A 14,000-nucleotide genomic window follows, 5' to 3' on the forward strand; every position below is an offset into this window, starting at 1 on the left:
TTTACCTACTACTACTACATACAGCAAGGCGCTATCTGCACACGCGCAAATGTGTGCGTGAAGTGGCAGGGTTGCCCATTACTTTTTTTTTTTTTATTCGGTTCACAAAACTGGATACAATTCAAATTTCAGATAAAAGTATATGGTTAATATTATGTTACAAGAAGAATGTACCCTACTAGACGTGAACACAACATGCGAATTGAGAAAATAAATGCTTAAATAATAATATTAATTAAATTACAGTGTACGATACACGATCGTACATTTTGCAGGATCAGCATGTTATGCCATTGACCGCTATTTAGGTTAATGCACTACGGAATGCACTTTAGTTATGAAACTCACTTGCTCGCCATCGCACATTCATCTATCAGTTATCATTTAAGCAGTTCGTTTAGCAATAAACTTCTAAATCCTATCAGACTTATCATTGAAAGGTGAACAAACCGTACATCTTTATGTGATTCTAAACTTGTATCTGAAGAAAACAGGATAACAAAAACACATAGTGCACTTAGCTTTTAAGGCAATTTCTAATTGAGTTCCTAGCTGAGGCCTCAGAACCAAAGAATATGTCAAAATCAAATCTGACAGCATTGTACGAGGAGCACATACGATAAAGTGGACAGTGTTGACCAAGATTCGTCTTACAATTAGGAAGCGAGAAAGTTTTACGATTATGTAGGCGGCTACCGGGACGGTGGATTGAAAGGCGCAAACTCTCAAGGATATCAGGTGCGTCTATAAAACCATGAATAAGTTTGAATAAAAACATCAAATCAAGGGCTTTTCGACGCTTTTGGAGTGAGGACATTTTAAAGTAAGAGAGACGCGACTCATAAGAGAAAAGCTGTTTAGACTTTAAATTATTAAACGTTAGATGATAGAGAAAACGTTTTTGAATACGTTCAATTCTATCAGAATGAACCTGATAACCTGGGTTCCAGACAGTGGAACAGTATTCCAAAATACTTCGTATTAAGCTGTTGTATATTAAAATGGATATTGTGGGTTCGTTAAAAATTTTCATTTGCCTGGATACAAAACCAGTCAACCTTGAAGCTTTACTGGTAATTAAGTCTACATGATTACGAAAACTTAAGGTAGCGTACATGACGACTCCCAAGTCCCGAATCGAAGTAACCTCCGATAAGGGTATGTGGTCAATAAAATAAGTGACTGCTAAAGGCCTCCGGCGCCTGGTAAACTTAATGTGTTGGCATTTATTTGTGTTCAGCATCATAGCATTATTACAACACCACAGATGGACTCTGTCAAGATCGTCCTGAAGTAACTGGACATCACCAGGCGAGTCAATAGCTCTGTAAAGCTTCAGGTCGTCAGCATACATTTTGAATTTAGAATGCAATGAAAAAGTAATGTCGTTGACGAACATCAGAAAAAATAGGGGACCTAGATGGGAGCCCTGGGGCACACCGGATGGCACTGCTATCACTTCGGACCTAAAGCCACAAACCGTAACCAGCTGAGATCTATTGCGTAGGTAAGATTCACACCATCTTAACAGCGAACCGTGAATTCCCATCTGTTCCATCTTGTCAAGAAGAATGTCATGATGCACTTTCTTGCACTATTACGTTACCATAACGAAAATGCTAACGCGAAACTGTTATCTATGATTCTATTGATAGAATCCAGAATTCAAATAATTACACATGTTTATTATGTATTTATATCGATATGATATCACATTTTTCATTAATTCACTAACCAGAGTAATATTGAAGATTTATCGAGTTCTTAGGTTTTCGCGATTGTTACACATAGGAAATGAAACTAGTTTTCCGGATTTAAATCGCGTATATTTGTTTTTTCAAACAAACCGACGTTTCGGGCCCTTTACAGGTCCCATGGTCACGGTTGACTGAGGTGGTATAGTCTTCAACCAGTTATGTCTAATATTAATGCAAACCACCCTATTTTTTCACTATAGTTACAATAGTTATTAATTAAATGCCTTATTTTTAATAATTCTTACAGGATGCAGGAGTTTACAAGCTTGACTGTGAGTGCGGTCTCTCTTATATTGGATAAACAAAGCGAAGTAATTGTACCCGAGTTAAAGAACATATAGCTGATGTCAAACACCGTCGCGTAAACAAGTCTGCAGTCTGCGAGCATGTCATGGATAAACCTACACGTTCAATGAAGTTTGACAAACCACAGGTCCTTGCAAAAGAAGTCCGTTATCTGCCCAGGATGCTGCGAGAGGCCATTGAAATTAAAAAACATCCTAATTTCAACAGGGAAGATGGTTTCTCCGTACTACCAGTTTGGGATCCAGTATTTTCTCTAATGGAAAATCCCAAACAGACATAAGACTGCAGTACTAATTAATATGTTTTAGTTTATTCTAATTTCTATTATTAATTAATAATAAATTGAACTTAATAAAAATTCATTCAATAAAATAATTTATAAAACTTAATGTAGCGTACATTGGAATGTTTTCTTTGTAAAATTAAAAATAAGGTATTTAATTAATAACTATTGTAACTATAGTGAAAAAATAGGGTGGTTTGCATTAATATTAGACATAACTGGTTGAAGACTGTACCACCTCAGTCAACCGTGACCATGAGACCTGTAAAGGGCCAGAAACGTCGGTTTGTTTGAAAAAACAAATATACGCGATTTAAATCCGGAAATATAGTTTCATTTCCTATTGAAGATTTATTTAAATATATATTAAAAGCTCTTAAAATGTTATATTTTGGACATGTACTTTTAAATAAGGTAACCAAGGTATTTGAAATTGCGTATCCAAGTTGATCATCATTATTTGCAACGCTGCCAGCGTCTTGGGCACCTTACCGCGGGAACCCAATTTTATTAATATAATTTAAAAATTCTAGTCTTACATTCTAGTAGTTAAGTTTTTATTGTCTTTTTTACCTTACCTGTATATTATCTTAAAATAAAACTAATTATCTGTTAATAATTAGGTATATTCACTACTTACGTAATATTTATCGGCAATACGAATTGAAAATTCGAGAATCCTTGTCTACGACGTCATGGCGCTTTAGTATATTGATATAGTAAATCTGTATTTTTTATACATACATATATTACTCTGCAGTAAATAAATGAAGAAAACAATAACTGAATGAGTCCCAGACATAAGTTTTTTTTGTTTACTTCGTTTCATCTTTCGGAAAATGATGATAAACAGCCGTACACAGCACAATGCACGACCATTATAAATAGTAACGTAAAATTATATTTCACGTTAACGTACAAGTTTCGTAATGAATAAATGAAAACTATATTCAAATATCAAAGCCGTCTTCGCGCGAAAACGGCTGGCCGGCAGCCTTCTTGTCGTTCAGTCAATGTGACCGGCCATGTGCGGGGCGTGATGCGGTATCGAAAGCTAGGGAGAGGTGGAGAGTGTCCGTTCTTTTTACTTTTTGTCCTCTGGTTGGGGATAAAACATAAAATTGTTGCTCTGAAGTTTTGGCAACTTTGAAAGAAATAAATAGAATAGAATTGTTTATTTCAGGCACAGACCCATGTAATGTGTTAGCAACATTTTCACTTAGAATTGGTTAGTATATAGAACACAATATAAACAAATATTATTTATTTAATTCATATAAAAACAGATTTGATTTGCCCAACCCAGTACTTTATAATTGGACAGTCAAATCTGCCTATAACCATTTTTGGATGCTGTTGTGGCTACTTCTGTCACGAATAATAACGATAGTTACGATAAAGCTAACGTAATATTCATATTTAAATCGTGTTCAAATAAAATGAAAAGGCTACTAAATTTACGCTTTTGTAGTTCAATTGTTTTCATATTATTATTATTAATATTTTCTTCTTTCTCAGCCTGTTGGCTAGTTTGAACCACACTATTATTATTATGTTCTCCTTTATTTTTCTCAACCAGTTGGCTTGTTTGAACCACACTTACGGATCGAAATGAAGTAAATGCAGTAAGGCGTGTGTCTATGTGGAGGGTGGGCAATAAAGGCCTACTTCGTCCTCTTCCATCTGCAAGAACCTTCTGATAATGCGACAAGTATTAAGGATGGCTGCTTTTTATCAGAGGTGATATTATGGTGGTAGGTTCAAGAAATGCAATGAATGGTGTAGATATTTCAACTATAGGCGTTATTCCCAAACAGCGAAGAACGCCTGTGGTTATAATAACTATTGGTACTATCACTACGTTCTTCAAATGCCAGATTCGGGTTGTTTCCTCTTTTAATTCAGGGTATTTAGAGAGTTTTTTGCTATTGTAGACTGTAAATTGTGTTTGGTACGGCAATGTTTATTAAGGATCCGGTTATGTTTATTATTATTATTATGTATTCGCTATAAAAACAAACATGGATGCAGCTAAATTCGTGTAATTTTTTTCAACCTGGTATACTGAAGATGCTGGTTCGAAACCATCCGGATTCGAAGGAATGTTTCTTAGTTTTCGATCTTTGTAGTAATAATTATAACAAACTAGTGGAGTAATTGCAAAAAAAATAATAATATGGTAATAAAACATTGTGATATTCAATAAACTACTTATTAGAAGATTAAACTTAAAATTATGAATAGTATTTCCATTAACAGAACAGGATGAGCGCTGGAATTATTATTTTCTCAATACAGTTCGTAATCTTGATGTAACAAGGCCACATACAAAAAGACAACTTGTCAGGAAACCGGTTTAAAAATTCTTCGAATGAAATTGGTGCATATCTTGTTTATGCTCAAAAACTAGAGTTACAATTTCATATATACATTATTTGTTTCATGTAGTACGTAGGTATTATTTTTGTATTTTCATGTGATGAAAACACTTGACGTATGATCACAAGTGACTTTATTATACCAAGAGTACGACTTTGTGTTTTATACTATGTATTAAATCGTATTATAACTCTTCTGTATTAGTGTTTTTCGTGAGTTCGATAAAATATACGTAATAAACAAAATAATGTATAAGTATTTACGTGAGGGTACTTCAATTTTACGTAAGTTTATGTAAACAAACAGTCATCGAGCTTTGGACAATAACTTTGGAGTATACTCCAATATATTGTTCGGTTGGAGCCTATTGAATTGTAGGTCCGTACACCCCATGTGGTCGCGAGGACGCAAATAGCCCACGGCTGCATTTGAGTGGTCGTCTGTCGTAGTTATAGTTACGCGTAGTTGTTTGTTAGGGGACAACGCGACGTCGAGCGATGGCACCCCGCAGATTATAGATTTGCAACTATTTCTGGAGACTGTCTGTAAATTAAGGTCTTATATAATGACGAAGAAGATAGAATAAGAATAAACAAAATTACATCGAAATATATATATTTTTTTATAATATCAAGTGACAGGACAAGCAAGTCATGCGCCTGATGGTAAGCTACACGCCTGTCCATAACAGTTGCAGTACCACTCAGAACTTTAAATAGCAAAGATCTAAGGGGCACTGCAACCGTGCCCATCATACTAAGACATAAGTTGACAAGTCCCATGTGCCTGTAATTTCACCAACACCCTTACTTTTCAAAACCGGAACACAGTAATACTGACAATACTGCTTGGCGGCAGAAATTGGCAGTACTTCGCTGGACGAACTTTAACAAGGAGCTCTACTGCTATATATGTTGGAATTTTGTTTTCAAAATGTGTACATTTCTGAAATACCTTTGTACCCATTTGTACCTCAGAAATACAGCTACACGGCTACACGTAATACGTTCCATTTTTGAAAAGTATAAGGGCGCTTTCAAATTAGCCGCTGTTAGACGCGCTGCGGCCGCGCTACTGTTACTTTTCATGCAATTTCTAGAAGCACTACAACCGCGCGGCAACTGCGCGACTGTCGCGCTGTAGTCACACTCGGTTGCAGTCACGGTTAGTGAGGTGCACATATTAATTTTTCAAATTAACCATGATGAATGAAAATCGAATTAAATCATTTATAGAGAATGTTTATGTGGGGCTATGCCACCTCCGCCGGGCCCCGGTAGAAGGGGCAGACCCAAGAAGTGCTGGCTTGACGTCGCCAAGGGTGATATGCGTCTCACCACTAAGGACGCCGAAGACCGTGCAAAGTGGAGGAGAAAAAGTAGGAAAGCGGACCCCGGGCTCCGCAGCAACACTGCTGAGGACGCAACCGGGACAACGCTCAGATGAGAGAGAGAATGTTTATGTGGGATAGCAGTTCAGCCAGTTATTCCAATCGACTGGATAAAAAAAGGCATGGAAAAATTTATGTCTAAAATTTATTGACAATTTACAAAATGAAACTACATCTGAAAAAAACATAGAAGGTGAATCAGTTTTAATACCTACATGTGAAGCGTGTGCCCCAAAAACTAGATAAAAGTAATGTTTCTTCCTCAAAATCCTATAAGATTTCCTAAAATCCTAAAATTTAATCGCACTTCAGCAGCGCGACTGTCGCGCGGCCTCCGCGCGGCTGCAACGCTTAAAGGTCACAATATTCTACGCTGGCCCAAAGAACATAATTAAATATAATAATTTTGATATTGATTTATTGATGATTTATATAGGAAATGAAACTATTTTTCCTGATTTAAATCGCGTATATTTGTTTTTGGAAACAAACCGACGTGTCAGGCCTTTTACAGGTCCCATGGTCTCGGTTGAATTTTGATATATTCTATAATATATATTCGAAACATATTAATTATATTGGAAGATTTGTCAAGCCGACACGTCTGTTCATAACGGTTGCAGTGCCACTACGAGCTTTAAATCGCAAAGATTTGATGGGCATAAGTTGTTAAGTTTCAAGAGCCTGTTTTCACCAATTTCACCGGCACCCTTACCCTTCAAAACCTTAAGATAGATAGATAGATAAAAATTTTATTCGCTTCTATGACTGCTTATTTACATAGGATCCACAAAAACTAACATTTTTTTATAACAAAAGGAACGTACAAGTACACATATATCTACTTAAAGTAAATAGTTTTGGAAGTCATGGCAGTGAAAAGGCGCTGGCTCAGCATAAATGTCGCAGTTTCTCACGACTCTGCCAGAACCGTGTTAAAAGAGACTTAACGCAGTAATGCTTCACATGGCTGCTTGGTGACAGAAATAGCCAGGTGGCGATACTTCCTGGATGAACTCTTTCACAAGGAGCTCGACTGCGGCTATTTGTCTACCATCCACATATTTTCTTTTTATTTTTTGTTGTATGTACAATGTGCCTGAAATTCTTGATCATCGAGTATTATATACTCGATGCTCTTGATACTCCAGTAAACATATTATAGTTGGTCAAGTTATTAATGTAAATTTGAATTGTTATTTTGAGAACATTAATATAAAGACATGTTACAAATAGTTACATTGTCTTACGATGAAACGATATGAGTGAGACAAGCTGACGTAGAAAATGAGATTATGCAGTGGGGATTTTTTCTTTACCCCCTAAAACGTATAACTTAAAACCGACACCTTGTCGTCAACCAGAAATGACTTTTTTTGGTAGGTAAGACTTGCATTACTATGCATTTTGTACAAAGTACATAGTCATCACGCCTATCTCCTACTGGGGTAGATAGGAACCCTGAACCTTCGTATATATGAAGCATGAAGCAATAACAAATCTCTCCATACATGTGTAAATAAAATTGGCACAAATATTTTACTGTATTTGTATAATCAACATCATAGTACAGCACAAGAAGCTCCATATTATACACTTTTTTTTGAATATCGCGTCCTGTGCAACGGTACAAGATCCGTCAATACGTAGCTTGATGTACTGCCGTCTGTACATCAAAAATTATATTTTTAATCGCCGGCGAATTAATTCGCTATCTTTTCAAATTGGTAATGTGAGTAATAATTTCTTCTGTATTACATATTTTAAGACAAATTTTCTGTAACAGATGCTATTATCAGAGTGCATAAAAATTTTGCTACGTTTATTACAATCAGTCAACGGTAATTGCAGTGAAACAAAAATTAACTTTAGCTATCAATCATTCAAATTAAAATATATATTTTTTCATAAGCGTGAAAATAATGTAATAATAGTGTATTTTAATTATTTTTCTACGCAATGATAGCACCAATGTGTAAGTAATCACATACGATGATGCACGATAACAAAATCGATCGATATTATAATAATTATGAATATAATAATCATTGTCTAAAATTCTTGAAGCGAATAGTCAGGGTGAAAAAATGAATAGGACAAGAAGGAGAACTAAACTTAAATGCTTAAGATAGCTAATTTTAAATATAGGAAACATTCTTTTATTTGTTTTAATTTGAATAACTGCACACACTGATTTTTAAAAAGTTTGCCTGAGGCTGGTCTCCAACCAATTAAGTATTATTTATTTATTGCACTAATAAATAGGAACAATAATATAGATTCGATTTCCGCTTAAACATATAAAAAATAAAAATATATTCTTGATTTTGTTGCGCTTACACCTATTTAATATTTTTCAATTAAACTAATGAGACCGTTTGTTCTACTGTTTCTTTTTTGTTATTGATTCTGTATTTTATCCTTGGATACAATACAGAGCATTTACTTGTATTTAATTGTATTGTGGAATATTTATAAGAACGTTAACAATTACTTTCCCATACGAGTTGTAATATATTCATGGAGGAAACTAAGCGTTTATCTTTGTTATTTCTGATCATTGGCACGCAAAATACCTTCCGTGCGTGATTGATGACGGTCCTGCTTGTTCATCGTACGTTGTGATATCTTCTTTCCGAGACGAAATTGGTCATCGACCTATCATGGTCTGAAATGAAATTAAGTGAAAAAACACGAACAAGTCCTGACGGAAGAAGGAAATCTTCAGTAATGCCATAAATCTGAACTTAATAGTAGAACAATGTCAGTGGGAGTGTATGTACCCAATGACCAACAAGCTACAATATCCACAATACACTTACTTGAGATTCGGTTTTTTAGTTCATTTCTTGTTTTGTTTAAATTCCAAATTCTATTTATTTGTTTACAACAAAACGTTAAAAAATATCTGCTTTATTGCAATTACATCTATTTATATTCTACACTCCATTTAATTGTTTTTAACTGTCATTCGTGTAGCTATCACAATTGCCTCAAATTCAGAGTGACGAGTGACGCTATTAAACCATTTACTAAAATTGAGCACATCGTTCTACTTGTGTCGGCTCCCATACAATGTTCCAGCTTCTCCATCATGTCATTTGCAGTTTTCATTAGTATTGTTATAATAGAAAGAAAGAAAATACATTTATTTGACTATCACAAATGACACCACACAAAAAATAAACAAACAAGAAAAAAAATATTGAAAACATAATTAAAAACAACCACACTTATGACACAAATAAATAATTACAAAACCAAATCACAAACAAAACAAAAACTTAATTAAACCACAGATTATATTTACCTTTTTAATAGCAGTAGAGCTCATTGTGAAAGAGTTCGTCCAGCGTAGTACTGCCACCTTACCTATTTCTGCCGCCAAGCAGTAATGTCAGCATTACTGTGTTCCAGTTTTGAAGGGTAAGGGTGCTGGTCAAATTACAGGCACATGGGACTTGTCAACTGATGTCCCAGGGTGACGGGCGCAGTGGTAGTGCCCCTTAGATATTTGCAATTGAAGCTCTGAGTGGCACTGTAACTGTTATGGACAGGCGTGTAGCTTACCATGAGGCGCATGACTTTTTCGTCCTGTCACTAGATGTTATAAAAAAAGAAAAAGAACATAAATATAAACTCAGACACAAGTATAAACACACTTCGTGTGGTGCCAGTTGCGGATACAAAAGGGTATCTAGAACAACATACGCAATAATACTTAATAAAATAATATTAATCAACTTCCCTCCTATGTAGTTATTAATTACCCAGGCATATTTCCAAACTCGTGCACCCAATTGACCCTTGTTATTTTAAGCATCCCCTCGCTCTCGCAAACACCCTTCTCGCGCAGAGTGGTGATTATGTCACGGCATTATTATATAATCTGCTTCCTCGAGTTTGGTGTGCCGCACTCTATCCTTACTCCTGTGAAAGGATTGCAAGATTGATTTGTATGTAACGAGGTTTACATTGTTGTTTTGGTGACTGCTTTGGCTTTAAAGACGATCCTGCATGACCCTTGTAATTACGGGCGGTGAAGTTCCTAACGGCGAAACTGGAGTCAATGGAGGCATAGACTACAGTTTCGCTATATCCTAGAAGATATTATCGGGTATGCTGGTTCGCAGAGTTTGTTACTGTCCTCGAATCGTGTCATAATAAAATATTGCAACGGAAGATACTTAATTTAAACATATATTAAATGACTAGTTTTATAATATTTATTAGACACACGTTTGGGTATTACATCACCTGACGTTGAGCGGCTATGTGACCGACGAAATGACTACGGCGATATACATATATTATGTATAATCACATCGGCACATTTAACGAAACAAAAACAAAGCGAGATTAACGTATACATTTGAATTAATTAGAATTAGACAGGCAGTAGCAACTAAAAATTTTTTTACATTAACGTACTCAGACAGGAATATCAGAAACCGAACTAAAATAAGTCTAATTCGCACTCTTGTCTTTTCCATCTCTCTATATGGTGCAGAGACATGGACACTGATAGCCGCCGACAGGCAAAGAATTGACGCCTTTGAAATGTGATGGACAACCCGCCGCACCAATGTCTCTGTACTTGAGGAACTCCAGATAAAGAATGCACAGTGTCTGTCTTCAACTTGCATGCAGCGTGTGATACGCTATTTTGGTCACGTGACACGTAGAAATGCTAATAGCGTGGAACGTTTGCTGGTGACAGGGAAGGCGGAGGGAAAACGACCTAGGGGCAGAAGGTGGTCGGATCAGATCTCCGAGCAACTGGAGATACCTGTCAGCGCCACACTACATCATGCGACTGAGCGCAACCGATGGAGGCAAATGGTTGGCAGGATGAAGTGGAGTCACGATCCTCAGCAGTGAGGAAGCAATTAAGAAGAAGAAGACATCAACGTACTCAACCTTTATTGGAAAAAAAACAGGATTGAACTAAATGCATTTTTAGATTTTTTGACAAAGCAGTAACATTTGAAAATGTAAAAAATTGTAACAGTTTCAGAATATAACACTGATTAAATCAAACTTTAACAAGTAAAAAACTTGTTCAACTGAAGTTTGCGACCCCTCGACAAACCCGTATTAGTCGGAAATTAAAAGAAATTAATGAAAAAATGGCAATTTATTAATTTTTTATTTTCAAATTAGACCTATCATAAAAAAGTACGATGATGACTACACTTTGACAAACAATTATTTCGGGGATTTAACTAGTGTTCCGCTAAATTTGCCGGTGCGTTTTTATGTTTAATTTTTCCTCTTTTAAATTTTCGAACAATTTATTTTGATTTATTGAAAAATTAGCAAGCCTTTTTGTAGGCGTGATGACATTCTATTTTTCTACCCCGTCAATGAACCTTTGTAAATACAATATTAAGGGAGATTGCGACCTCGTCATCTCCTTTAATAAGGTATTGATAAAGGTGCTTGAACGGTGGAAAAACAGAAATGTCATGTCACTAGCTTCCTATTACTACCCAAAACAATATTTTTTGTATACCTACCTAAAACTCTCTAACCCTAAGCGAAGGGACGAATAAGTCGTGCGCCTGGTGTTGTGCGACACGTTTGCCCATAGCTGTTGCAGTGCCACTCACAGCTTTAAATCGCAAAGATCTGAAGGACACTGCCGCTGTACCTGTTACCCTGAGATATTAGTTGACAAGACCCATGTGCCTGTAATTTTACCAGCACCTTCATAGCCCGACCGCAGTAATGCTCACGTTACATACTTTCGTTTTACACATATGTTTTAGATCCGGAAAAAAATAGTTTCATTTTCAATCTAAGGATTTCTTAAACTAGATATTATCGTTAATTTGAAAGTGAATGCGTCTTGAAAACAATTGAAAGTTCACGGAAAAAGCAAAAGCCATAAAATACGCGGAGTTTGATTTTTTTTTACAAAAAGGCGATATAGAAAGTTTTATAAGTAGACGCAATGATCAACTTCTGCGTAAAAGTAGATGTACGCCCACCCACATGCTAAATAACGTCCTATGAGAAAACGCAATAAACTTGAAACTATCGATACATTTTTTGTTCTATTATTTAAGGTTCACGGGAAAAATATTAACTTCATGAGCGTTTTGGAAAATAACTTCAACTATATTAATAAATTGATTAACTCCATCTATTGTCCGTGTCCCGAACTAAAGCTGCTCACACGCTCCTTTCTGACCTCGTAGGCGGCGTTCCAAAAGAAGGGAGGCAAGATCTTAGAGTTTCGACTCCACGAGTGCACGGTGGCGCTGGGAGCTCGCTCATTGCTTGCTGAAGCCGTGTCTTTCTTTTTAGCAGAGGTTTTTAATTTGCTACCGGAGGCTCATTTGCAACTAACGCTGTCGCAATAACATTGTATAGTAACAGTTTTACAATCTCAAAGTAATTAAGACCAATATTACCAGTGTTCCCTAGAAACAGTTCATTTTTTCCGACACTAAGTGACGGGACGAACAAGTCCTTGGACTGGGGTGATAATGTCACTTTAGCATCGACTACTGTTTGATGGCATCTTTGAACATGTAATCCTCAGAGTTCTTGTGTGCTTTAGTCTTATCTATCTTCAATGGGTAGTGGCAGTAGAGCTCCTTGTGAAAGAGCTCATCCAGGGAAATACTGCCACCTTACCTATTTCCGCCAAGCAGTAATGTCAGTAGTACTGTGTTCCGGTTTTGAAGGGTAATATTGCTGGTGAAATTTCAGGCACATGAGACTAGTCAACTTATGATTCAGGGTGACGGGCGCAGTGGCAGTGCCCCTCAGATCTTTGCGATTTAAAGCTCTAAATGGCACTGCAACTGTTATGGACAAGTGTGTAGCTTTCCAACAGGCGCACGACTTGTCCGGCCCGTCACTTGGCATTATAAAAAAAAAGACGCGGTAAGTTGGAAGACTCAACTCTATGGATTCAGCGGGTTTCGAACGCGCTGTATAGGTTTTTCTCAAATGGAGTATTGGCGCATTCCACATGAGTCATGGCACTATCGGGAACTCTTAGACCAGAACTAATTTAAAAAATAATTACCAGTATTTAAAAGTTCATTTACCAAATTGGTCCTATAAAGAATCGAACAACTGAATTCACTCCTGAGCACTACCCAGAATATCCAGACTAGAACCACTTTAGAAAAGTTCATCTCGCACATTTATCTAATCGGGAATCGAACCCGGGATCTTCTCACTGAGTAGCCACAACAACCACAGTACAAATCTTTGGACGACTGAGGTCATCCTATTTGTAGTGTATTATATAAAATTTGCATGGGAAATCTACAAATTGCTTAAACACGACCACTCGTTTGTAAATCAGATTTCCGTGAGAAGAAATATTCACTTTAATTCGTAGATATTAAGTTCTATATTGCATTGCTATTTTGGAAGTAGCAACGAAAAGTTCGAGCTATGCAGTCTGACGTCGATCAATCGCTGTCTGCCTTTCAACGAAATATACCTTAAGATTGAGATGCTATGTAACACTTTGTATTGCACGTAGCCGCTGCGGCATACGTCGCAGAGCGGCTTTACCGTTTTGTTAAAAGAAATGTATAACTTTATTTTGTAGAGAAAATGTTCTATTAGTCGAAAGAGCGATGACCCAACGACTTTCCCGAAACAATTTCTTCAGACTGCCTAGTCTGATGCGATGTTCTTCCTACAGCATTTGTTTATTAGACAGCTCTAATCAAACAGACGAGACAAGACTGTATTCAATGTTCACAAACGCTTAAAATAAATGTAAGTATTTATTACTTACGTCGTTTATTTTTCCTCTGTATAAGTGTTCCAATAATAAAATTATTTTTTTGAGTTAAGGTAATTTCCACTTGGCGACAAGTAGGAAAAAAACCCATATGTTACCAAGTGACTA

The sequence above is a fragment of the Hyposmocoma kahamanoa genome, unplaced genomic scaffold (assembly GCF_003589595.1).
Source record: "Hyposmocoma kahamanoa isolate Upper Pololo Valley unplaced genomic scaffold, ASM358959v1 220, whole genome shotgun sequence".
Taxonomy (NCBI): Eukaryota; Metazoa; Arthropoda; class Insecta; order Lepidoptera; family Cosmopterigidae; genus Hyposmocoma; species Hyposmocoma kahamanoa.